This window comes from Hemitrygon akajei, chromosome 1, assembly GCF_048418815.1.
Source record: "Hemitrygon akajei chromosome 1, sHemAka1.3, whole genome shotgun sequence".
Lineage (NCBI taxonomy): Eukaryota > Metazoa > Chordata > Chondrichthyes > Myliobatiformes > Dasyatidae > Hemitrygon > Hemitrygon akajei.
Genome location: NC_133124.1, coordinates 171,255,189 through 171,280,370, shown reverse-complemented (window position 1 = coordinate 171,280,370; position 25,182 = coordinate 171,255,189). Strand labels below are relative to the sequence as shown.

The following is a 25,182-nucleotide window of genomic DNA, read 5'->3' as shown; positions in this document are numbered from 1 at the left end:
AGTTGTAGCTGTCTCTCTGACTACGCGACAGCGGCTGACAGTTGTGAGTAAAGCTGAAGCCGACCCAGGAAGCTGAGGACGCAGATGCGGTAACCACAGCACATCCTATCTCCGCACCTCAGCTCGACTGACGCAGGTGAGGGAACCGCTCTCGCTGACAATTGTGCTCTTACGGGAAGGCAGGGCAGCGAGTGAGAACCCCACCCCTCCCCCTCCGCTGCCGCGATGGGGAGGAGAGAAGGCGTGAGGAGTGATGAGGGAGGGGGTAGGGCAGAGGGAGGGCAGGGAAGAGATGGGAGGGCAAGGATTGTGAAGGGTGGGGACAGGACAGTATTGGACAGAGAGGGTCACAGACAGATCCACTGACGTCCATCTTCCCCCAGAGGGTCACAATGCCTGTGTATGTCTGTCTATGTGTGTGTCTGTCTGTCTCTGTGTCTGTGTGTGTGTGAGGGGTTCACGTTAAGCGTTTCACAATTCACACAACAATGAGACTCATCCCTTCCACTCTGATGGAATCGTCTGCCCACGTCCCTTGTCCTGCCCACATCCCTCTAAACGCTTCCTATCCACTGACCTGTCCAAGTGCCTTTGGAATGCACCTACCTCGACCACTTATACGTTCCATATTATACGTATTCGTTCCATATACGGACGGGCAGCTGGGTGAATGAGGTAAATCTCTCCACAACCCCAACTTCAAACTTGGTCCTCTGGTTCAGACTCCTCAACCCTGGGATAGGGTGAGTGTATTTCTTATCTCTGCCCCTGAGGAATTGTAAATCTCTGTAAGGTCACCCCACAGCCCCTTCACTCCAGGAAAAGCACTCCCCTCTCTCTCTCTCTCTCTTTATCTCTCTCCCTCTCTCACCACCACCCTCCTCTCTCTCTTCTCACCATTTCCTCCCTTGTCCCCACACCCTCTCTTCCTCTCAACCCTCCTCACACCATCCTCTCCAACACCCCTTCTCACTCACCTTTCATTTTCTCTCCCTCCACCCTATCTACCCCTCATCTGCTCTTCTCCCCCTCCATCTTGCTTTCCTTTCCCCCTCTTCCTCCTTTTCTCTCCCATACCCTCTCCCCACTCCCTCCGTCAACCACTCCTTCAGTCTCCCTCTCTCCTCCACACCTCTCGCTCAACCCCTCCCTCCCACTCTCCCTCACCCTCCCTCTCTCTCCCTCCCAATTTCTTTCAACTCAACTCTTTCACTCCTCCCCTCCCTCTCCCTCCCTTCTCTATCCTTTCCCCCTACATCCCTCTCTCCCTTCAACCATCACCCACCCCTCTCCCTCTTCCCCCTCCTTCTCTCTTCCTCTCCCTCTCTCCCCTCCCATTTTCCCTCAATCAATCCTGCCCCCCTCACTTTCTCCCTCCCTATTCCCATCTATGTTGTTGGCGCGGGCCTAGTGGATAAGGCATCGGTCTAGTGATCTGAAGGTCACGGGTTTGAGCCTCAGCTCAGGCAGCGTGTTTGTGTCCTTGAGCAAGGCACTTCACAACACATTACTCTGCGACGACACTGGTGCCAAGCTGCATGGGTCCTAGTGCCCTTCCCTTGGACAACATCGGTGGCATGGAGAGGGGAAGGCTTGCAGCTTGGGCAACTGCAGGTCTCCCATACAACCCTGCCCAGGCCTGCGCCCTGGAAACCTTCCAAGGCACAAATCCATGGTCTCACGAGACTAACAGATGCCTATTATTATTCCCATCTATCTCCCTCTCTCCCTCCTTAGACCCAGTCTCCACCTCTTCCATCCATCTGTCTCCTTCCCTCTTTCCTCCCATCACACCCCCACCCCAGACGTTGAAATACTGACTGTACAACCGGGCATCACCTTGGCCATTTCGAGAATCAATCCCACACCCATTCCCAGGATTAACCCAGCACAGCCAGGAATGGGATGAGGGAAAGAATTCAACACCCGTTCCCGGGATTATCCTAGCACAACTGTGAAGGGGGTGAGGAAGAGGATCCCATACCAATTCCCCAGCTTGTCCCGGATGGCCACGGAGCGGCTGAGGGAAAGGATCCCATACCAATTCCCCAGCTTGTCCCGGATGGCCACGGAGCGGCTGAGGGAAAGGATCCCATACCAATTCCCCAGCTTGTCCCGGATGGCCACGGAGCGGCTGAGGGAAAGATCACACTGACTCTACTCAGTCCTCCGCTACGCAGTACATTTCACTGGAAGGGGGGAGGGAACAGAGAGGGAAGAGGCAGAGGGGGAAGAGAGAGTGAGAGGAGGAGAGAGGGAGAGGGAAAGAAAGAGGGAGGGGAAAGTGGGGACAGAAGGAGATGGGAAAGAGAGAGGGAAGGGGAGAGATAGGGAGAGGGTGGAGAACAAGGGAGAGTGCAGGATCTTCTGCTTGCCTAGTACAGCCTCTCACCATCAACCCCACTGTGCCTGTATTCTCACTGGGATGGTACATCTACAAGGTATCACTGACTCCCTTCTCTCCCACCCTTCCTCCCACCATGCTCACACATCCGCACTCCTTTACTACCTCCAGCCCTGTTACCCCATCAGACTGTTCGGGATCAGACTGTGGTTGCTATCAGACTGTGTTTGGGATCAGACTGTGCCTAGATTCAGATTGTGTTTGGGATCAAACTGTGGTTGTTATCAGACTGTAGCTGAGATCTGACTGTGGCTAGAATCAGACTGTGCCCAGGATCAGTCTGTACCCAGGATGAGACTGTGTTTGGGATCAGTGCGGTTGGAAACAGGCTGTGACTGGGATCAGATGTGCCTGGGATCAGCCTGTACCCAAGATGTGACTGTGATTGGGATCAGACTGTGGCTGGGATCAGACTGTGGCTGGGAATGGATCATGCTCTGAGCAGGGACTAGGACCCGTGGGATGGCTCACTAACACCTCCCCACCAATCCTCCAAACCCCTTATTGTGACACCCATAAACCTACCATCCGAGGTAACAGCAGTGAGACCCGTGTGTGTGTGTGTGTGTGTGTGTGTGTGTGTGTGTGTGTGTGTGTGTGTGTGTGTGTGTGTGTGTGTGTGTGTGAGTGTGTGTGTGAGTGTGTGTGTGTGTGTGTGTGTGTGTGTGTGTGTGTGTGTGTGTGTGTGTGTATGTTTCTGTGTGAGAGAGAGAGAGAGAGAGAGAGAGAAAAGGAAGTGGCGGGCGGTGTGTGTGTCTGATTAGGGTTGCGGGAAAGTCCCGTTGCCACAGCTTGGGCCAGCACAGCGGGTGTCTCTCCAAGCGAGCAAGGCGGCGCACACACACATGACTTCTTGTAAAAGAACACACGCACCAGCACTAGTAGTAAACAATTCAGTTAACCCATCCCTGACCTAAGACAGGAACAATGCTTCCACGCACCCGTGCACTCTCCTCCCACTCTGTAAGCCACCCCGAACCCTCAACCTGGGACACTGTCCAGCCCTTCCTACACGCCACTGTGTCTGACCAAGCTAGTGTGTGAAAGTGCGTGGAGGGAGCTTCACTGTGTCGAACCCCCCCGAGTGTGTGATAGGAGTGTGTGGAGGGGTTCACTGTGTCGAACCCCCCGAGTGTGTGATAGGAGAGGGTGCAGGGGCTTCACTGTGTCCAAACCCCCCCGAGTGTGTGATAGGAGAGTGTGGAGGGGCTTCACTGTGTCCAACCCCCCTGAGTGTGTGATAGGAGAGTGTGGAGGGGCTTCACTGTGTCCAAACCCCCCCGAGTGTGTGATAGGAGAGTGTGGAGGGGCTTCACTGTGTCCAACCCCCCCGAGTGTGTGATAGGAGAGTGTGGAGGGAGCTTCACTGTGTCGAACCCCCCCGAGTGTGTGATAGGAGAGGGTGGAGGGGCTTCACTGTGTCCAAACCCCCCCGAGTGTGTGATAGGAGAGTGTGGAGGGGCTTCACTGTGTCCAACCCCCCCGAGTGTGTGATAGGAGAGTGTGGAGGGAGCTTCACTGTGTCGAAAACCCCCGAGTGTGTGATAGGAGAGTGTGGAGGGGCTTCACTGTGTCGAACCCCCGAGTGTGTGATAGGAGAGGGTGGAGGGACTTCACTGTGTCAAACCCCCCCGAGTGGGTGATAGGAGAGGGTGGACGGGCTTCACTGTGTCCAAACCCCACCGAGTGTGTGATAGGAGAGTGTGGAGGGGCTTCACTGTGTCCAACCCCCCCGAGTGTGTGATAGGAGAGTGTGGAGGGAGCTTCACTGTGTCGAACCCCCCCGAGTGTGTGATAGGAGAGTGTGGAGGGGCTTCACTGTGTCGAACCCCCGAGTGTGTGATAGGAGAGGGTGGAGGGGCTTCACTGTGTCAAACCCACCCGAGTGTGTGATAGGAGAGTGTGGAGGGGCTTCACTGTGTCGAACCCCCGAGTGTGTGATAGGAGAGGGTGGAGGGGCTTCACTGTGTCAAACCCCCCCGAGTGTGTGATAGGAGAAAGTGGAGGGGCTTCACTGTGTCCAACACACACCCGAGTGTGTGATAGGAGAGTGTGGAGGGGGCTTCACTGTGTCCAACCCCCCGAGTGTGTGATAGGAGAGTGTGGAGGGGGCTTCACTGTGTCCAACCCCCCGAGTGTGTGATAGGAGAGTGTGGAGGGGGCTTCACTGTGTCGAACATCCCGAGTGTGTGATAGGAGAGTGTGGAGGGGGCTTCACTGTGTCGAAACCCCCCCGAGTGTGTGATAGGAGAGTGTGGAGGGGGCTTCAATGTGTCAAACCCCCCCGAGTGTGTGATAGGAGAGTGTGGAGGGGGCTTCACTGTGTCGAACATCCCGAGTGTGTGATAGGAGAGTGTGGAGGAGCTTCACTGTGTCGAAACCCCCGAGTGTGTGATAGGAGAGTGTGGAGGGGCTTCACTGTGTCGAACATCCCGAGTGTTTGATAGGAGAGTGTGGAGGGGCTTCACTGTGTCGAACCCCCCGAGTGTGTGATAGGAGAGTGTGGAGGGGGTTCACTGTGTCCAACCCCCCCGAGTGTGTGATAGGAGAGTGTGGAGGAGCTTCACTGTGTCCAACCCCCCCGAGTGTGTGATAGGAGAGTGTGGAGGGAGCTTCACTGTGTCGAACCCCCCCGAGTGTGTGATAGGAGAGGGTGGAGGGGCTTCACTGTGTCCAAACCCCCCCGAGTGTGTGATAGAAGAGTGTGGAGGGGCTTCACTGTGTCCAACACCCCTAGTGTGTGATAGGAGAGTGTGGAGGGGCTTCACTGTGTCGAACATCCCGAGTGTTTGATAGGAGAGTGTGGAGGGGCTTCACTGTGTCGAACCCCCCGAGTGTGTGATAGGAGAGTGTGGAGGGGGTTCACTGTGTCCAACCCCCCCGAGTGTGTGATAGGAGAGTGTGGAGGAGCTTCACTGTGTCCAACCCCCCCGAGTGTGTGATAGGAGAGTGTGGAGGGAGCTTCACTGTGTCGAACCCCCCCGAGTGTGTGATAGGAGAGGGTGGAGGGGCTTCACTGTGTCCAAACCCCCCCGAGCGTGTGATAGGAGAGTGTGGAGGGGCTTCACTGTGTCCAACCCCCCCGAGTGTGTGATAGGAGAGTGTGGAGGGAGCTTCACTGTGTCGAAAACCCCCGAGTGTGTGATAGGAGAGTGTGGAGGGGCTTCACTGTGTCGAACCCCCGAGTGTGTGATAGGAGAGGGTGGAGGGACTTCACTGTGTCAAACCCCCCCGAGTGGGTGATAGGAGAGGGTGGACGGGCTTCACTGTGTCCAAACCCCCCCGAGTGTGTGATAGGAGAGTGTGGAGGGGCTTCACTGTGTCCAACCCCCCCGAGTGTGTGATAGGAGAGTGTGGAGGGAGCTTCACTGTGTCGAACCCCCCCGAGTGTGTGATAGGAGAGTGTGGAGGGGCTTCACTGTGTCGAACCCCCGAGTGTGTGATAGGAGAGGGTGGAGGGGCTTCACTGTGTCCAACACACCCCCGAGTGTGTGATAGGAGAGTGTGGAGGGGGCTTCACTGTGTCCAACCCCCCGAGTGTGTGATAGGAGAGTGTGGAGGGGGCTTCACTGTGTCCAACCCCCCGAGTGTGTGATAGGAGAGTGTGGAGGGGGCTTCACTGTGTCGAACATCCCGAGTGTGTGATAGGAGAGTGTGGAGGAGCTTCACTGTGTCGAAACCCCCCCGAGTGTGTGATAGGAGAGTGTGGAGGGGGCTTCACTGTGTCGAACATCCCGAGTGTGTGATAGGAGAGTGTGGAGGGGGCTTCACTGTGTCGAACATCCCGAGTGTGTGATAGGAGAGTGTGGAGGGGGCTTCACTGTGTCGAACATCCCGAGTGTGTGATAGGAGAGTGTGGAGGGGGCTTCACTGTGTCGAACATCCCGAGTGTGTGATAGGAGAGTGTGGAGGGGCTTCACTGTGTCCAACCCCCCCGAGTGTGTGATAGGAGAGTGTGGAGGGGCTTCACTGTGTCGAACATCCCGAGTGTGTGATAGGAGAGTGTGGAGGAGCTTCACTGTGTCGAAACCCCCGAGTGTGTGATAGGAGAGTGTGGAGGGGTTCACTGTGTCGAACCCCCCGAGTGTGTGATAGGAGAGTGTGGAGGGGCTTCACTGTGTCCAACACCCCTAGTGTGTGATAGGAGAGTGTGGAGGGGCTTCACTGTGTCGAACCCCCCGAGTGTGTGATAGGAGAGTGTGGAGGGGCTTCACTGTGTCCAACACCCCTAGTGTGTGATAGGAGAGTGTGGAGGGGCTTCACTGTGTCGAACATCCCGAGTGTTTGATAGGAGAGTGTGGAGGGGCTTCACTGTGTCGAACCCCCCGAGTGTGTGATAGGAGAGTGTGGAGGGGGTTCACTGTGTCCAACCCCCCCGAGTGTGTGATAGGAGAGTGTGGAGGGGGCTTCACTGTGTCCAACCCCCCCGAGTGTGTGATAGGTTAGTGCGGAGGAGCTTCACTGTGTCCCACCCCCCGAGTGTGTGATAGGAGAGTGTGCAGGGGCTTCAATGTGTCGAACCCCCCGAGTGTGTGATAGGAGAGTGTGCAGGGGCTTCAATGTGTCGAACCCCCCCGAGTGTGTGATAGGAGAGTGTGGAGGGGCTTCACTGTGTCCCGACCCCCATGAGTGTGTGATAGGAGAGTGTGGAGGGGCTTCACTGTGTCCGACACCCCCGAGTGTGTGATAGGAGGGTGTGGAGGAGCTTCACTGTGTCCAACCCCCCGAGTGTGTGATAGGAGAGTGTGGAGGGGCTTCACTGTGTCGAACCCCCCGAGTGTGTGATAGGAGAGTGTGGAGGGGGTTCACTGTGTCCAACCCACCTCGAGTGTGTGATAGGAGAGTGTGGAGGGGCTTCACTGTGTCCAACCCCCCCGAATGTGTGATAGGAGAGTGTGGAGGGGCTTCACTGTGTCCAACCCCCCTGAGTGTGTGATAGGAGAGTGTGGAGGGGCTTCACTGTGTCCAACCCCCCTGAGTGTGTGACAGGAGAGTGTGGAGGGGCTTCACTGTGTCCAACCCCCCGAGTGTGTGATAGGAGAGTGTGGAGGGGCTTCCCTGTGTCGAACCCCCCGAGTGTGTAATCGGAGAGTGTGGAGGGGCTTCAATGTGTCCGACCCCCCGGAGTGTGTGATAGGAGAGTGTGCAGGGGCTTCACTGTGTCCATCCCCCCGAGGGTGTGATAGGAGAGTGTGGAGGGGATTCACTGTGTCGAAACCCCCCCGAGACTGTGATAGGAGAGTGTGAATGGGCTTCACTGTGTCGAAAACCCCCGAGTGTGTGATAGGAGAGTGTGGAGGGGCTTCACTGTGTCGAACCCCCGAGTGTGTGATAGGAGAGGGTGGAGGGACTTCACTGTGTCAAACCCCCCCGAGTGGGTGATAGGAGAGGGTGGACGGGCTTCTCTGTGTCCAAACCCCCCCGAGTGTGTGATAGGAGAGTGTGGAGGGGCTTCACTGTGTCCAACCCCCCCGAGTGTGTGATAGGAGAGTGTGGAGGGAGCTTCACTGTGTCGAACCCCCCCGAGTGTGTGATAGGAGAGTGTGGAGGGGCTTCACTGTGTCGAACCCCCGAGTGTGTGATAGGAGAGGGTGGAGGGGCTTCACTGTGTCAAACACACCCGAGTGTGTGATAGGAGAGTGTGGAGGGGCTTCACTGTGTCGAACCCCCCGAGTGTGTGATAGGAGAGGGTGGAGGGGCTTCACTGTGTCAAACCCCCCCGAGTGTGTGATAGGAGAAAGTGGAGGGGCTTCACTGTGTCCAACACACCCCCGAGTGTGTGATAGGAGAGTGTGGAGGGGGCTTCACTGTGTCCAACCCCCCGAGTGTGTGATAGGAGAGTGTGGAGGGGGCTTCACTGTGTCGAACATCCCGAGTGTGTGATAGGAGAGTGTGGAGGGGGCTTCACTGTGTCGAAACCCCCCCGAGTGTGTGATAGGAGAGTGTGGAGGGGGCTTCACTGTGTCAAACCCCCCCGAGTGTGTGATAGGAGAGTGTGGAGGGGCTTCACTGTGTCGAAACCCCCGAGTGTGTGATAGGAGAGTGTGGAGGGGGCTTCACTGTGTCCAACACCCCCGAGTGTGTGATAGGAGAGTGTGGAGGGGCTTCACTGTGTCAAACCCCCCCGAGTGTGTGATAGGAGAGTGTGGAGGGGCTTCACTGTGTCGAAACCCCCGAGTGTGTGATAGGAGAGTGTGGAGGGGGCTTCACTGTGTCCAACACCCCCGAGTGTGTGATAGGAGAGTGTGGAGGGGCTTCACTGTGTCGAACCCCCCGAGTGTGTGATAGGAGAGTGTGGAGGGGCTTCACTGTGTCGAACATCCCGAGTGTTTGATAGGAGAGTGTGGAGGGGCTTCACTGTGTCGAACCCCCCGAGTGTGTGATAGGAGAGTGTGGAGGGGGTTCACTGTGTCCAACCACCCCGAGTGTGTGATAGGAGAGTGTGGAGGAGCTTCACTGTGTCCAACCCCCCCGAGTGTGTGATAGGAGAGTGTGGAGGGGCTTCACTGTGTCAAACCCCCCCGAGTGTGTGATAGGAGAGTGTGGAGGGGCTTCACTGTGTCGAACCCCCTCAGTGTGTGATAGGAGAGTGTGGAGGGGGTTCACTGTGTCCAACCCCCCCGAGTGTGTGATAGGAGAGTGTGGAGGGGCTTCACTGTGTCCAACCACCCTGAGTGTGTGATAGGAGAGTGTGGAGGGGCTTCACTGTGTCCAACCCCCCTGAGTGTGTGACAGGAGTGTGTGGAGGGGCTTCACTGTGTCCGACCCCCATGAGTGTGTGATAGGAGAGTGTGGAGGGGCTTCACTGTGTCCGACACCCCCGAGTGTGTGATAGGAGGGTGTGGAGGAGCTTCACTGTGTCCAACCCCCCGAGTGTGTGATAGGAGAGTGTGGAGGGGCTTCACTGTGTCGAACCCCCCGAGTGTGTGATAGGAGAGTGTGGAGGAGCTTCACTGTGTCCAACCCACCTCGAGTGTGTGATAGGAGAGTGTGGAGGGGCTTCACTGTGTCCAACCCCCCCGAATGTGTGATAGGAGAGTGTGGAGGGGCTTCACTGTGTCCAACCCCCCTGAGTGTGTGATAGGAGAGTGTGGAGGGGCTTCACTGTGTCCAACCCCCCTGAGTGTGTGACAGGAGAGTGTGGAGGGGCTTCACTGTGTCCAAACCCCCCGAGTGTGTGATAGGAGAGTGTGGAGGGGCTTCCCTGTGTCGAACCCCCCGAGTGTGTGATAGGAGAGTGTGGAGGGGCTTCACTGTGTCCAACCCCCCCGAGTGTGTGATAGGAGAGTGTGGAGGGGCTTCACTGTGTCCGACCCCCCCGGAGTGTGTGATAGTAGGGTGTGGAGGGGCTTCAATGTGTAGAAACCCCCGAGTGTGTGATATGAGAGTGTGGAGGGGCTTCACTGTGTCCATCCCCCCGAGGGTGTGATAGGAGAGTGTGGAGGGGATTCACTGTGTCGAAACCCCCCCGAGACTGTGATAGGAGAGTGTGAATGGGCTTCACTGTGTCCAACCCCCCCGAGTGTGTGATAGGAGAGTGTGGAGGAGCTTCACTGTGTCCAACCCCCCCGAGTGTGTGATAGGAGAGTGTGGAAGGGCTTCACTGTGTCGAACCCCCCGAGTGTGTGATAGGAGAGTGTGGAGGGGCTTCACTGTGTCGAACCCCCTGAGTGTGTGATAGGAGAGTGTGGAGGGGCTTCACTGTGTCCAACCCCCCCGAGTGTGTGATAGGAGAGTGTGGAGGGAGCTTCACTGTGTCGAACCCCCCCGAGTGTGTGATAGGAGAGGGTGGAGGGGCTTCACTGTGTCCAAACCCCCCCGAGTGTGTGATAGGAGAGTGTGGAGGGGCTTCACTGTGTCCAACCCCCCCGAGTGTGTGATAGGAGAGTGTGGAGGGAGCTTCACTGTGTCGAAAACCCCCGAGTGTGTGATAGGAGAGTGTGGAGGGGCTTCACTGTGTCGAACCCCCGAGTGTGTGATAGGAGAGGGTGGAGGGACTTCACTGTGTCAAACCCCCCCGAGTGGGTGATAGGAGAGGGTGGACGGGCTTCACTGTGTCCAAACCCCCCCGAGTGTGTGATAGGAGAGTGTGGAGGGGGTTCACTGTGTCCAACCCACCTCGAGTGTGTGATAGGAGAGTGTGGAGGGGCTTCACTGTGTCCAACCCCCCCGAATGTGTGATAGGAGAGTGTGGAGGGGGCTTCACTGTGTCCAACCCGCCTGAGTGTGTGATAGGAGAGTGTGGAGGGGCTTCACTGTGTCCAACCCCCCTGAGTGTGTGACAGGAGAGTGTGGAGGGGCTTCACTGTGTCCAACCCCCCGAGTGTGTGATAGGAGAGTGTGGAGGGGCTTCCCTGTGTCGAACCCCCCGAGTGTGTGATAGGAGAGTGTGGAGGGGCTTCACTGTGTCCGACCCCCCCGGAGTGTGTGATAGGAGAGTGTGGAGGGGCTTCACTGTGTCGAACCCCCCGAGACTGTGATAGGAGAGTGTGAATGGGCTTCACTGTGTCCAACCCCCCCGAGTGTGTGATAGGAGAGTGTGGAGGAGCTTCACTGTGTCCAACCCCCCCGAGTGTGTGATAGGAGAGTGTGGAAGGGCTTCACTGTGTCGAACCCCCCGAGTGTGTGATAGGAGAGTGTGGAGGGGCTTTACTGTGTCGAACCCCCTGAGTGTGTGATAGGAGAGTGTGGAGGGGCTTCACTGTGTCCAACCCCCCCGAGTGTGTGATAGGAGAGTGTGGAGGGAGCTTCACTGTGTCGAACCCCCCCGAGTGTGTGATAGGAGAGGGTGGAGGGGCTTCACTGTGTCCAAACCCCCCCGAGTGTGTGATAGGAGAGTGTGGAGGGGCTTCACTGTGTCCAACCCCCCCGAGTGTGTGATAGGAGAGTGTGGAGGGAGCTTCACTGTGTCGAAAACCCCCGAGTGTGTGATAGGAGAGTGTGGAGGGGCTTCACTGTGTCCAACCCCCCCCGAGTGTGTGATAGGAGAGTGTGGAGCGAGCTTCACTGTGTCGAACCCCCCCGAGTGTGTGATAGGAGAGTGTGGAGGGGCTTCACTGTGTCCAACCCCCCCGAGTGTGTGATAGGAGAGTGTGGAGCGAGCTTCACTGTGTCGAACCCCCCCGAGTGTGTGATAGGAGAGTGTGGAGGGGCTTCACTGTGTCGAACCCCCTAGTGTGTGATAGGAGAGGGTGGAGGGGCTTCACTGTGTCAAACCCCCCCGAGTGTGTGATAGGAGAAAGTGGAGGGGCTTCACTGTGTCCAACACACCCCCGAGTGTGTGATAAGAGAGTGTGGAGGGGGCTTCACTGTGTCCAACCCCCCGAGTGTGTGATAGGAGAGTGTGGAGGGGGCTTCACTGTGTCCAACCCCCCGAGTGTGTGATAGGAGAGTGTGGAGGGGGCTTCACTGTGTCGAACATCCCGAGTGTGTGATAGGAGAGTGTGGAGGGGGCTTCACTGTGTCGAAACCCCCCCGAGTGTGTGATAGGAGAGTGTGGAGGGGGCTTCACTGTGTCAAACCCCCCCGAGTGTGTGATAGGAGAGTGTGGAGGGGGCTTCACTGTGTCCAACCCCCCGAGTGTGTGATAGGAGAGTGTGGAGGGGGCTTCACTGTGTCAAACCCCCCCGAGTGTGTGATAGGAGAGTGTGGAGGGGCTTCACTGTGTCGAACATCCCGAGTGTGTGATAGGAGAGTGTGGAGGGGCTTCACTGTGTCCCACCCCCCGAGTGTGTGATAGGAGAGTGTGGAGGGGGCTTCACTGTGTCGAACCCCCCGAGTGTGTGATAGGAGAGTGTGGAGGAGCTTCACTGTGTCGAAACCCCCGAGTGTGTGATAGGAGAGTGTGGAGGGGCTTCACTGTGTCGAACATCCCGAGTGTTTGATAGGAGAGTGTGGAGGGGCTTCACTGTGTCGAACCCCCCGAGTGTGTGATAGGAGAGTGTGGAGGGGGTTCACTGTGTCCAACCCCCCCGAGTGTGTGATAGGAGAGTGTGGAGGAGCTTCACTGTGTCCAACCCCCCCGAGTGTTTGATAGGAGAGTGTGGAGGGGCTTCACTGTGTCGAACCCCCTGAGTGTGTGATAGGAGAGTGTGGAGGGGGTTCACTGTGTCCAACCCCCCCGAGTGTGTGATAGGAGAGTGTGGAGGGGCTTCACTGTGTCCAACCACCCTGAGTGTGTGATAGGAGAGTGTGGAGGGGCTTCACTGTGTCGAACCCCCCGAGTGTGTGATAGGAGAGTGTGGAGGGGCTTCACTGTGTCCGACCCCCATGAGTGTGTGATAGGAGAGTGTGGAGGGGCTTCACTGTGTCCGACACCCCCCGAGTGTGTGATAGGAGAGTGTGGAGGGGCTTCCCTGTGTCGAACCCCCTGAGTGTGTGATAGGAGAGTGTGGAGGGGCTTCACTGTGTCGAACCCCCCGAGTGTGTGATAGGAGAGTGTGGAGGGGCTTCACTGTGTCCAACCCCCCGAGTGTGTGATAGGAGAGTGTGGAGGGGCTTCACTGTGTCCAACCCCCCGAGTGTGTGATAGGAGAGTGTGGAGGGGCTTCCCTGTGTCGAACCCCCCGAGTGTGTGATAGGAGAGTGTGGAGGGGCTTCACTGTGTCCGACCCCCCGGAGTGTGTGATAGTAGGGTGTGGAGGGGCTTCAATGTGTAGAAACCCCCGAGTGTGTGATATGAGAGTGTGGAGGGGCTTCACTGTGTCCATCCCCCCGAGGGTGTGATAGGAGAGTGTGGAGGGGCTTCACTGTGACCAACCCCCCCGAGTGTGTGATAGGAGAGTGTGGAGGGGGCTTCACTGTGTCGAACATCCCGAGTGTGTGATAGGAGAGTGTGGAGGGGCTTCACTGTGTCCAACCCCCCCGAGTGTGTGATAGGAGAGTGTGGAGGGGCTTCACTGTGACCAACCTCCCCGAGTGTGTGATAGGAGAGTGTGGAGCGGCTTCACTGTGTCAAACCCCCCCGAGTGTGTGAAAGGAGAGTGTGGAGGGGCTTCACTGTGTCGAACATCCCGAGTGAGTGATAGGAGAGTGTGGAGGGGCTTCACTGTGACCAACCCCCCCGAGTGTGTGATAGGAGAGTGTGGAGGGGCTTCACTGTGTCGAACATCCCGAGTGTGTGATAGGAGAGTGTGGAGGGGCTTCACTGTGTCCAACCCCCCCGAGTGTGTGATAGGAGAGTGTGGAGGGGCTTCACTGTGTCGAACATCCCGAGTGTTTGATAGGAGAGTGTGGAGGGGCTTCACTGTGTCGAACCCCCCGAGTGTGTGATATGAGAGTGTGGAGGGGCTTCACTGTGACCAACCCCCCCGAGTGTGTGATAGGAGAGTGTGGAGGGGCTTCACTGTGTCGAACTCCCCGAGTGTGTGATAGGAGAGTGTGGAGGGGCTTCACTGTGACCAACCCCCCCGAGTGTGTGATAGGAGAGTGTGGAGGGGCTTCACTGTGTCCAACCCCCCTGAGTGTGTGACAGGAGAGTGTGGAGGGGCTTCACTGTGTCCAACCCCCCGAGTGTGTGATAGGAGAGTGTGGAGGGGCTTCCCTGTGTCGAACCCCCCGAGTGTGTGATAGGAGAGTGTGGAGGGGCTTCACTGTGTCCGACCCCCCGGAGTGTGTGATAGTAGGGTGTGGAGGGGCTTCAATGTGTAGAAACCCCCGAGTGTGTGATATGAGAGTGTGGAGGGGCTTCACTGTGTCCATCCCCCCGAGGGTGTGATAGGAGAGTGTGGAGGGGCTTCACTGTGTCGAACCCCCCGAGACTGTGATAGGAGAGTGTGAATGGGCTTCACTGTGTCCAACCCCCCCGAGTGTGTGATAGGAGAGTGTGGAGGAGCTTCACTGTGTCCAACCCCCCCGAGTGTGTGATAGGAGAGTGTGGAAGGGCTTCACTGTGTCGAACCCCCCGAGTGTGTGATAGGAGAGTGTGGAGGGGCTTCACTGTGTCGAACCCCCTGAGTGTGTGATAGGAGAGTGTGGAGGGGCTTCACTGTGTCCAACCCCCCCGAGTGTGTGATAGGAGAGTGTGGAGGGAGCTTCACTGTGTCGAACCCCCCCGAGTGTGTGATAGGAGAGGGTGGAGGGGCTTCACTGTGTCCAAACCCCCCCGAGTGTGTGATAGGAGAGTGTGGAGGGGCTTCACTGTGTCCAACCCCCCCGAGTGTGTGATAGGAGAGTGTGGAGGGAGCTTCACTGTGTCGAAAACCCCCGAGTGTGTGATAGGAGAGTGTGGAGGGGCTTCACTGTGTCGAACCCCCGAGTGTGTGATAGGAGAGGGTGGAGGGACTTCACTGTGTCAAACCCCCCCGAGTGGGTGATAGGAGAGGGTGGACGGGCTTCACTGTGTCCAAACCCCCCCGAGTGTGTGATAGGAGAGTGTGGAGGGGCTTCACTGTGTCCAACCCCCCCGAGTGTCTGATAGGAGAGTGTGGAGCGAGCTTCACTGTGTCGAACCCCCCCGAGTGTGTGATAGGAGAGTGTGGAGGGGCTTCACTGTGTCAAACCCCCCCGAGTGTGTGATAGGAGAAAGTGGAGGGGCTTCACTGTGTCCAACACACCCCCGAGTGTGTGATAGGAGAGTGTGGAGGGGGCTTCACTGTGTCCAACCCCCCGAGTGTGTGATAGGAGAGTGTGGAGGGGGCTTCACTGTGTCCAACCCCCCGAGTGTGTGATAGGAGAGTGTGGAGGGGGCTTCACTGTGTCGAACATCCCGAGTGTGTGATAGGAGAGTGTGGAGGGGGCTTCACTGTGTCGAAACCCCCCCGAGTGTGTGATAGGAGAGTGTGGAGGGGGCTTCACTGTGTCAAACCCCCCCGAGTGTGTGATAGGAGAGTGTGGAGGGGGCTTCACTGTGTCCAACCCCCCGAGTGTGTGATAGGAGAGTGTGGAGGGGGCTTCACTGTGTCAAACCCCCCCGAGTGTGTGATAGGAGAGTGTGGAGGGGCTTCACTGTGTCGAACATCCCGAGTGTGTGATAGGAGAGTGTGGAGGGGCTTCACTGTGTCCCACCCCCCGAGTGTGTGATAGGAGAGTGTGGAGGGGGCTTCACTGTGTCGAACCCCCCGAGTGTGTGATAGGAGAGTGTGGAGGAGCTTCACTGTGTCGAAACCCCCGAGTGTGTGATAGGAGAGTGTGGAGGGGCTTCACTGTGTCGAACATCCCGAGTGTTTGATAGGAGAGTGTGGAGGGGCTTCACTGTGTCGAACCCCCCGAGTGTGTGATAGGAGAGTGTGGAGGGGGTTCACTGTGTCCAACCCCCCCGAGTGTGTGATAGGAGAGTGTGGAGGAGCTTCACTGTGTCCAACCCCCCCGAGTGTTTGATAGGAGAGTGTGGAGGGGCTTCACTGTGTCGAACCCCCTGAGTGTGTGATAGGAGAGTGTGGAGGGGGTTCACTGTGTCCAACCCCCCCGAGTGTGTGATAGGAGAGTGTGGAGGGGCTTCACTGTGTCCAACCACCCTGAGTGTGTGATAGGAGAGTGTGGAGGGGCTTCACTGTGTCGAACCCCCCGAGTGTGTGATAGGAGAGTGTGGAGGGGCTTCACTGTGTCCGACCCCCATGAGTGTGTGATAGGAGAGTGTGGAGGGGCTTCACTGTGTCCGACACCCCCGAGTGTGTGATAGGAGAGTGTGGAGGGGCTTCCCTGTGTCGAACCCCCTGAGTGTGTGATAGGAGAGTGTGGAGGGGCTTCACTGTGTCGAACCCCCCGAGTGTGTGATAGGAGAGTGTGGAGGGGCTTCACTGTGTCCAACCCCCCGAGTGTGTGATAGGAGAGTGTGGAGGGGCTTCACTGTGTCCAACCCCCCGAGTGTGTGATAGGAGAGTGTGGAGGGGCTTCCCTGTGTCGAACCCCCCGAGTGTGTGATAGGAGAGTGTGGAGGGGCTTCACTGTGTCCGACCCCCCGGAGTGTGTGATAGTAGGGTGTGGAGGGGCTTCAATGTGTAGAAACCCCCGAGTGTGTGATATGAGAGTGTGGAGGGGCTTCACTGTGTCCATCCCCCCGAGGGTGTGATAGGAGAGTGTGGAGGGGCTTCACTGTGACCAACCCCCCCGAGTGTGTGATAGGAGAGTGTGGAGGGGGCTTCACTGTGTCGAACATCCCGAGTGTGTGATAGGAGAGTGTGGAGGGGCTTCACTGTGTCCAACCCCCCCGAGTGTGTGATAGGAGAGTGTGGAGGGGCTTCACTGTGACCAACCCCCCCGAGTGTGTGATAGGAGAGTGTGGAGCGGCTTCACTGTGTCAAACCCCCCCGAGTGTGTGATAGGAGAGTGTGGAGGGGCTTCACTGTGTCGAACATCCCGAGTGTGTGATAGGAGAGTGTGGAGGGGCTTCACTGTGACCAACCCCCCCGAGTGTGTGATAGGAGAGTGTGGAGGGGCTTCACTGTGTCGAACATCCCGAGTGTTTGATAGGAGAGTGTGGAGGGGCTTCACTGTGACCAACCCCCCCGAGTGTGTGATAGGAGAGTGTGGAGGGGCTTCACTGTGTCGAACCCCCCGAGTGTGTGATAGGAGAGTGTGGAGGGGCTTCACTGTGACCAACCCCCCCGAGTGTGTGATAGGAGAGTGTGGAGGGGCTTCACTGTGTCGAACATCCCGAGTGTGTGATAGGAGAGTGTGGAGGGGCTTCACTGTGTCGAAACCCCCGAGTGTGTGATAGGAGAGTGTGGAGCGGCTTCACTGTGTCGAACATCCCGAGTGTGTGATAGGAGAGTGTGGAGCGGCTTCACTGTGTCAAACCCCCCCGAGTGTGTGATAGGAGAGTGTGGAGGGGCTTCACTGTGTCCAACACCCCCGAGTGTGTGATAGGAGAGTGTGGAGGGGCTTCACTGTGTCGAACACCCCGAGTGTGTGATAGGAGTGTGTGGAGGGGCTTCACTGTGTCCAACACCCCCGAGTGTGTGATAGGAGAGTGTGGAGGGGCTTCACTGTGTCGAACATCCCGAGTGTGTGATAGGAGAGTGTGGAGGGGCTTCACTGTGTCGAACATCCCGAGTGTGTGATAGGAGAGTGTGGAGGAGCTTCACTGTGTCCAACCCCCCCGAGTGTGTGATAGGAGAGTGTGGAAGGGCTTCACTGTGTCGAACCCCCCGAGTGTGTGATAGGAGAGTGTGGAGGGGCTTCACTGTGTCCAACCCCCCGAGTGTGTGATAGGAGAGTGTGGAGGGGCTTCACTGTGTCCAACCCCCCGAGTGTGTGATAGGAGAGTGTGGAGGGGCTTCACTGTGTCGAACCCCCTGAGTGTGTGATAGGAGAGTGTGGAGGGGCTTCACTGTGTCCAACCCCCCGAGTGTGTGATAGGAGAGTGTGGAGGGGCTTCACTGTGTCGAACCCCCTGAGTGTGTGATAGGAGAGTGTGGAGGGGCTTCACTGTGTCCAACCCCCCCGAGTGTGTGATAGGAGAGTGTGGAGGGAGCTTCACTGTGTCGAACCCCCCCGAGTGTGTGATAGGAGAGGGTGGAGGGGCTTCACTGTGTCCAAACCCCCCCGAGTGTGTGATAGGAGAGTGTGGAGGGGCTTCACTGTGTCCAACCCCCCCGAGTGTGTGATAGGAGAGTGTGGAGGGAGCTTCACTGTGTCGAAAACCCCCGAGTGTGTGATAGGAGAGTGTGGAGGGGCTTCACTGTGTCGAACCCCCGAGTGTGTGATAGGAGAGGGTGGAGGGACTTCACTGTGTCAAACCCCCCCGAGTGGGTGATAGGAGAGGGTGGACGGGCTTCACTGTGTCCAAACCCCCCCGAGTGTGTGATAGGAGAGTGTGGAGGGGCTTCACTGTGTCCAACCCCCCCGAGTGTGTGATAGGAGAGTGTGGAGCGAGCTTCACTGTGTCGAACCCCCCCGAGTGTGTGATAGGAGAGTGTGGAGGGGCTTCACTGTGTCGAACCCCCCGAGTGGGTGATAGGAGAGTGTGGAGGGGCTTCACTGTGTCCAAACCCCCCCGAGTGTGTGATAGGAGAGTGTGGAGGGGCTTCACTGTGTCGAACCCCCCGAGTGTGTGATAGGAGAGTGTGGAGGGGCTTCACTGTGTCGAACCCCCGAGTGTGTGATAGGAGAGGGTGGAGGGTCTTCAATGTGTCAAACTCACCCGAGTGTGTGATAGGAGAGTGTGGAGGGGCTTCACTGTGTCGAACCCCCGAGTGTGTGATAGGAGAGGGTGGAGGGGCTTCACTGTGTCAAACCCCCCCGAGTGTGTGATAGGAGAAAGTGGAGGGGCTTCACTGTGTCCAACACACCCCCGAGTGTGTGATAGGAGAGTGTGGAGGGGGCTTCACTGTGTCCAACCCCCCGAGTGTGTGATAGGAGAGTGTGGAGGGGGCTTCACTGTGTCCAACCCCCGAGTGTGTGATAGGAGAGTGTGGAGGGGGCTTCACTGTGTCGAACATCCCGAGTGTGTGATAGGAGAGTGTGGAGGGGGCTTCACTGTGTCGAAACCCCCCCGAGTGTGTGATAGGAGAGTGTGGAGGGGGCTTCACTGTGTCAAACCCCCCCGAGTGTGTGATAGGAGAGTGTGGAGGGGGCTTCACTGTGTCCAACCCCCCGAGTGTGTGATAGGAGAGTGTGGAGGGGGCTTCACTGTGTCAAACCCCCCCGAGTGTGTGATAGGAGAGTGTGGAGGGGCTTCACTGTGTCGAACATCCCGAGTGTGTGATAGAAGAGTGTGGAGGGGCTTCACTGTGTCGAACATCCCGAGTGTGTGATAGGAGAGTGTGGAGGGGCTTCACTGTGTCCCACCCCCCGAGTGTGTGATAGGAGAGTGTGGAGGGGGCTTCACTGTGTCGAACCCCCCGAGTGTGTGATAGGAGAGTGTGGAGGAGCTTCACTGTGTCGAAACCCCCGAGTGTGTGATAGGAGAGTGTGGAGGGGCTTCACTGTGTCCAACCCCCCCGAGTGTGTGATAGGAGAGTGTGGAGGGGCTTCACTGTGTCCAACCCCCCCGAGTGTGTGATAGGAGAGTGTGGAGGGGCTTCACTGTGTCCCACCCCCCGAGTGTGTGATAGGAGAGTGTGGAGGGGGCTTCACTGTGTCGAACATCCCGAGTGTTTGATAGGAGAGTGTGGAGGGGCTTCACTGTGTCCAACCCCCCCGAGTGTGTGATAGGAGAGTGTGGAGGGGCTTCACTGTGTCCAACCCCCCCGAGTGTGTGATAGGAGAGTGTGGAGGGGCTTCACTGTGTCCCACCCCCCGAGTGTGTGATAGGAGAGTGTGGAGGGGGCTTCACTGTGTCGAACATCCCGAGTGTTTGATAGGAGAGTGTGGAGGGGCTTCACTGTGTCGAACCCCCCGAGTGTGTGATAGGAGAGTGTGGAGGGGGCTTCACTGTGTCCAACACCCCCGAGTGTGTGATAGGAGAGTGTGGAGGGAGCTTCACTGTGTCGAACCCCCCGAGTGTGTGATAGGAGAGTGTGGAGGGGCTTCACTGTGTCCAACCCCCCCGAGTGTTTGATAGGAGAGTGTGGAGGGGGTTCACTGTGTCCAACCCCCCCGAGTGTGTGATAGGAGAGTGTGGAGGAGCTTCACTGTGTCCAACCCCCCCGAGTGTTTGATAGGAGAGTGTGGAGGGGCTTCACTGTGTCGAACCCCCTGAGTGTTTGATAGGAGAGTGTGGAGGGGGTTCACTGTGTCCAACCCCCCCCGAGTGTGTGATAGGAGAGTGTGGAGGGGGTTCACTGTGTCCAACCCCCCCGAGTGTGTGATAGGAGAGTGTGGAGGAGCTTCACTGTGTCCAACCCCCCCGAGTGTTTGATAGGAGAGTGTGGAGGGGCTTCACTGTGTCGAACCCCCTGAGTGTTTGATAGGAGAGTGTGGAGGGGGTTCACTGTGTCCAACCCCCCCGAGTGTGTGATAGGAGAGTGTGGAGGGGCTTCACTGTGTCCAACCACCCTGAGTGTGTGATAGGAGAGTGTGGAGGGGCTTCACTGTGTCGAACCCCCCGAGTGTGTGATAGGAGAGTGTGGAGGGGCTTCACTGTGTCCGACCCCCATGAGTGTGTGATAGGAGAGTGTGGAGGGGCTTCACTGTGTCCGACACCCCCGAGTGTGTGATAGGTGAGTGTGGAGGGGCTTCCCTGTGTCGAACCCCCTGAGTGTGTGATAGGAGAGTGTGGAGGGGCTTCACTGTGTCGAACCCCCCGAGTGTGTGATAGGAGAGTGTGGAGGGGCTTCACTGTGTCCAACCCCCCGAGTGTGTGATAGGAGAGTGTGGAGGGGCTTCACTGTGTCCAACCCCCCGAGTGTGTGATAGGAGAGTGTGGAGGGGCTTCCCTGTGTCGAACCCCCCGAGTGTGTGATAGGAGAGTGTGGAGGGGCTTCACTGTGTCCGACCCCCCGGAGTGTGTGATAGTAGGGTGTGGAGGGGCTTCAATGTGTAGAAACCCCCGAGTGTGTGATATGAGAGTGTGGAGGGGCTTCACTGTGTCCATCCCCCCGAGGGTGTGATAGGAGAGTGTGGAGGGGATTCACTGTGTCGAACCCCCCGAGTGTGTGATAGGAGAGTGTGGAGGGGATTCACTGTGTCGAAACCCCCCCGAGACTGTGATAGGAGAGTGTGGAGGGGCTTCACTGTGTCCAACCCCCCCGAGTGTGTGATAGGAGAGTGTGGAGCGGCTTCACTGTGTCGAACATCCCGAGTGTGTGATAGGAGAGTGTGGAGTGGCTTCACTGTGTCCAACCCCCCCGAGTGTGTGATAGGAGAGTGTGGAGGGGCTTCACTGTGTCGAACCCCCCCGAGTGTGTGATAGGAGAGTGTGGAGCGGCTTCACTGTGTCGAACATCCCGAGTGTGTGATAGGAGAGTGTGGAGGGGCTTCACTGTGTCCAACCCCCCCGAGTGTGTGATAGGAGAGTGTGGAGGGGCTTCACTGTGTCGAACCCCCCCGAGTGTGTGATAGGAGAGTGTGGAGCGGCTTCACTGTGTCAAACCCCCCCGAGTGTGTGATAGGAGAGTGTGGAGGGGCTTCACTGTGTCCAAACCCCCCGAGTGTGTGATAGGAGAGTGTGGAGGAGCTTCACTGTGTCCAACCCCCCCGAGTGTGTGATAGGAGAGTGTGGAAGGGCTTCACTGTGTCGAACCCCCCAAGTGTGTGATAGGAGAGTGTGGAGGGGCTTCACTGTGTCCAACCCCCCCGAGTGTGTGATAGGAGAGTGTGCAGGGGCTTCACTGTATCGAAACCCCCGAGTGTGTGATAGGAGAGTGTGGAGGGGCTTCACTGTGTCCAACCCCCCCGAGTGTGTGATAGTAGTGTGTGGAGGGGCTTCACTGTGTCCAACCCCCCAAGTGTGTGATAGGAGAGTGTGGAGGGGGTTCACTGTGTCCAACACCCCCGAGTGTGTGATAGGAGAATGTGGAGGGGCTTCACTGTGTCCAACCCCCCTGAGTGTGTGATAGGAGAGTGTGGAGGGGGTTCACTGTGTCGAACCCCCCGAGTGTGTGATAGGAGAGTGTGGAGGGGCTTCACTGTGTCCAACCACTCCGAGTGTGTGAAAGGAGAGTGTGGAGGGGCTTCACTGTGTCCAACCCCCCGAGTGTGTGATAGGAGAGTGTGGAGGGGCTTCACTGTGTCCCACCCGCCGAGTGTGTGATAGGAGAGTGTGGAGGGGCATCACTGTGGCAAGCCCCCCCCGAGTGTGTGATAGGAGAGTGTGGAGGGGCTTCACTGTGTCCAACCCCCCCGAGTGTGTGATAGGAGAGTGTGGAGGGAGCTTCACTGTGTCGAACCCCACGAGTGTGTGATAGGAGAGTGTGGAGGGGCATCACTGTGGCAAGCCCCCCCCGAGTGTGTGATAGGAGAGTGTGGAGGGGCTTCACTGTGGCAAGCCCCCCCCGAGTGTGTGATAGGAGAGTGTGGAGGGGCTTCACTGTGTCCAACCCCCCCGAGTGTGTGATAGGAGAGTGTGGAGGGAGCTTCACTGTGTCGAACCCCACGAGTGTGTGATAGGAGAGTGTGGAGGGGCTTCACTGTGTCCAACCCCCCCGAGTGTGTGATAGGAGAGTGTGGAGGGGCTTCACTGTGTCCAACCCCCCCGAGTGTGTGATAGGAGAGTGTGCAGGGGCTTCACTGTGTCGAACCCCCCGAGTGTGTGATAGGAGAGTGTGGAGGGAGCTTCACTGTGTCCAAACCCACGAGTGTGTGATAGGAGAGGGTGGAGGGGCTTCACTGTGTCGAACCCCCCGACTGTGTGATAGGAGAGTGTGGAGGGGGTTCACTGTGTCCAACCCCCCCGAGTGTGTGATAGGAGAGTGTGGAAGGGGTTCACTGTGTCCAACCCCCCCGAGTGTGTGATAGGAGAGTGTGGAGGAGCTTCACTATGTCCAACCCCCCCGAGTGTGTGATAGGAGAGTGTGGAGGGGCATCACTGTGTCCAACCCCCCCGAGTGTGTGATAGGAGAGTGTGGAGGGGCTTCACTGTGTCCAACCCCCCGAGTGTGTGATAGGGGAGTGTGGAGGGGCTTCACTGTGTCGAAACCCCCCCGAGTGTGTGATAGGAGTGTGTGGAGGGGCTTCACTGTGTCCCACCCCCCGAGTGTGTGATAGGAGAGTGTGGAGGGGCTTCACTGAGTCCAACCCCCCCGAGTGTGTGACAGGAGAGTGTGGAGGGGCTTCACTGTGTCCAACCCCCCCGAGTGTGTGATAGGAGAGTGTGGAGGGGGCTTCACTGTGTCAAACCCCCCGAGTGTGTGATAGGAGAGTGTGCAGGGGCTTCAATGTGTCCAACCCCCCCGAATGTGTGATAGGAGAGTGTGGAGTGGCTTCACTGTGTCCAACACCCCGAGTGTGTGATAGGAGAGGGTGGAGGGGCTTCACTGTGTCCAACCCCCCCGAGTTTGTGATAGGAGAGTGTGGAGGGGCTTCACTGTGTCGAACCCCCCGACTGTGTGATAGGAGAGTGTGGAGGAGCTTCACTGTGTCCAACCCCCCCCGAGTGTGTGATAGGAGAGTGTGGAGGGGCTTTACTGTGTCCAAACCCCCCCGAGTGTGTGATAGGAGAGTGTGGAGGGGCTTCACTGTGTCAAACCCCCCGAGTGTGTGATAGGAGAGTGTGGAGGGGCTTCACTGTGTCGAACATCCCGAGTGTGTGATAGGAGAGTGTGGAGGGGCTTCACTGTGTCGAACCCCCGAGTGTGTGATAGGAGAGTGTGGAGTGGCTTCACTGTGAGGAACCCCCCCGAGTGTGTGATAGGAGAGTGTGGAGGGGCTTCACTGTCTCCAACTACCCCGAGTGTGTGATAGGGGAGTGTGGAGGGAGCTTCACTGTGTCCAACCCTCCTGAGTGTGTGATAGGAGAGTGTGGGGTGGCTTCACTGTGTCCAACCCCCCCGAGTGTGTGATAGGAGAGTGCGGAGGTGCTTCACTGTGTCGAACCCCCCCTGAGTGAGTGATAGGAGAGTGTGGAGGGGCTTCACTGTGTCCAACCCCCCCGAGTGTGTGATAGGAGAGTGTGGAGGGGCTTCACTGAGTCCAACCCCCCCGAGTGTGTGATAGGAGAGTGTGGAGGGTCTTCACTGTGTCCAACCCCCCCGAGTGTGTGATAGGAGAGTGTGGAGTGGCTTCACTGTGTCGAACCCCCCGAGTGTGTGATAGGAGAGTGTGGAGGGGGCTTCACTGTGTCCAACCCCCCTGAGTGTGTGATAGGAGAGTGTGGAGGGGGCTTCACTGTGTCAAACGACCCCCGGGTGTGTGATAGGAGAGTGTGCAGGGGCTTCAATGTGTCGAACCCCCCGAGTGTGTGATAGGAGAGTGTGGAGGGGATTCACTGTGTCGAAACACCCCCGAGTGTGTGATATGAGAGTGTGGAGGGGCTTCACTGTGTCCAACCCCCCCGAGTGTGTGATAGGGGAGTGTGGAGGGGGCTTCACTGTGTGGAAACCCCCCGAGTGTGTGATAGGAGAGTGTGGAGGGGCTTCACTGTGTCAAACCCCCCGAGTGTGTGATAGGAGAGTGTGGAGGGGCTTCAATGTGTCCAACCCCCCCGAGTGTGTGATAGGAGTGTGTGGAGGGGCTTCACTGTGTCCAACCCCCCGAGTGTGTGATAGGAGAGTGTGGAGGGGGCTTCACTGTGTCGAACCCCCCGAGTGTGTGATAGGAGAGGGTGGAGGGGCTTCACTGTGTCGAACCCCCGAGTGTGTGATAGGAGAGTGTGGAGGGGCTTCAATGTGTCCAACCCCCCCGAGTGTGTGATAGGAGTGTGTGGAGGGGCTTCACTGTGTCCAACCCCCCGAGTGTGTGATAGGAGAGTGTGGAGGGGGCTTCACTGTGTCGAACCCCCCGAGTGTGTGATAGGAGAGGGTGGAGGGGCTTCACTGTGTCCAACCCCCCCGAGTGTGTGATAGGAGAGTGTGGAGGGGGTTCACTGTGTCGAACCCCCCGAGTGTGTGATAGGAGAGTGTGGAGGGGCTTCACTGTGTCCAACCCCACGAGTGTGTGATAGGAGAGTGTGGAGGGGGCTTCACTGTGTCGAAACCCCCGAGTGTGTGATAGGAGAGTGTGGAGGGGCTTCACTGTGTCCAAACCCCCCCGAGTGTGTGATAGGAGAGTGTGGAGGGGCTTCACTGTGTCCAACCCCCCCGAGTGTGTGATAGGAGAGTGTGGAGGGGCTTCACTGTGTCCAACCCCTCCGAGTGTGTGATATGAGAGTGTGGAGGGGCTTCACTGTGTCCAACCCCCCCGAGTGTGTGATAGGAGAGTGTGGAGGGGCTTCACTGTGTCCAACACCCCCGAGTGTGTGATAGGAGAGTGTGGAGGGGCTTCACTGTGTCCAACCCCCCCGAGTGTGTGATAGGAGAGTG

General features: G+C 57.8%; 1 protein-coding gene across 3 annotated transcripts in view; it reads right to left on the bottom strand.

Annotated features, from left to right (window-relative positions):
• bcl3 (BCL3 transcription coactivator) overlaps positions 1 to 25,182 on the bottom strand; it is a 96,197-nt gene that overhangs the window by 9,843 nt on the left and 61,172 nt on the right. The gene's annotated exons all lie outside the window — the stretch shown is intronic.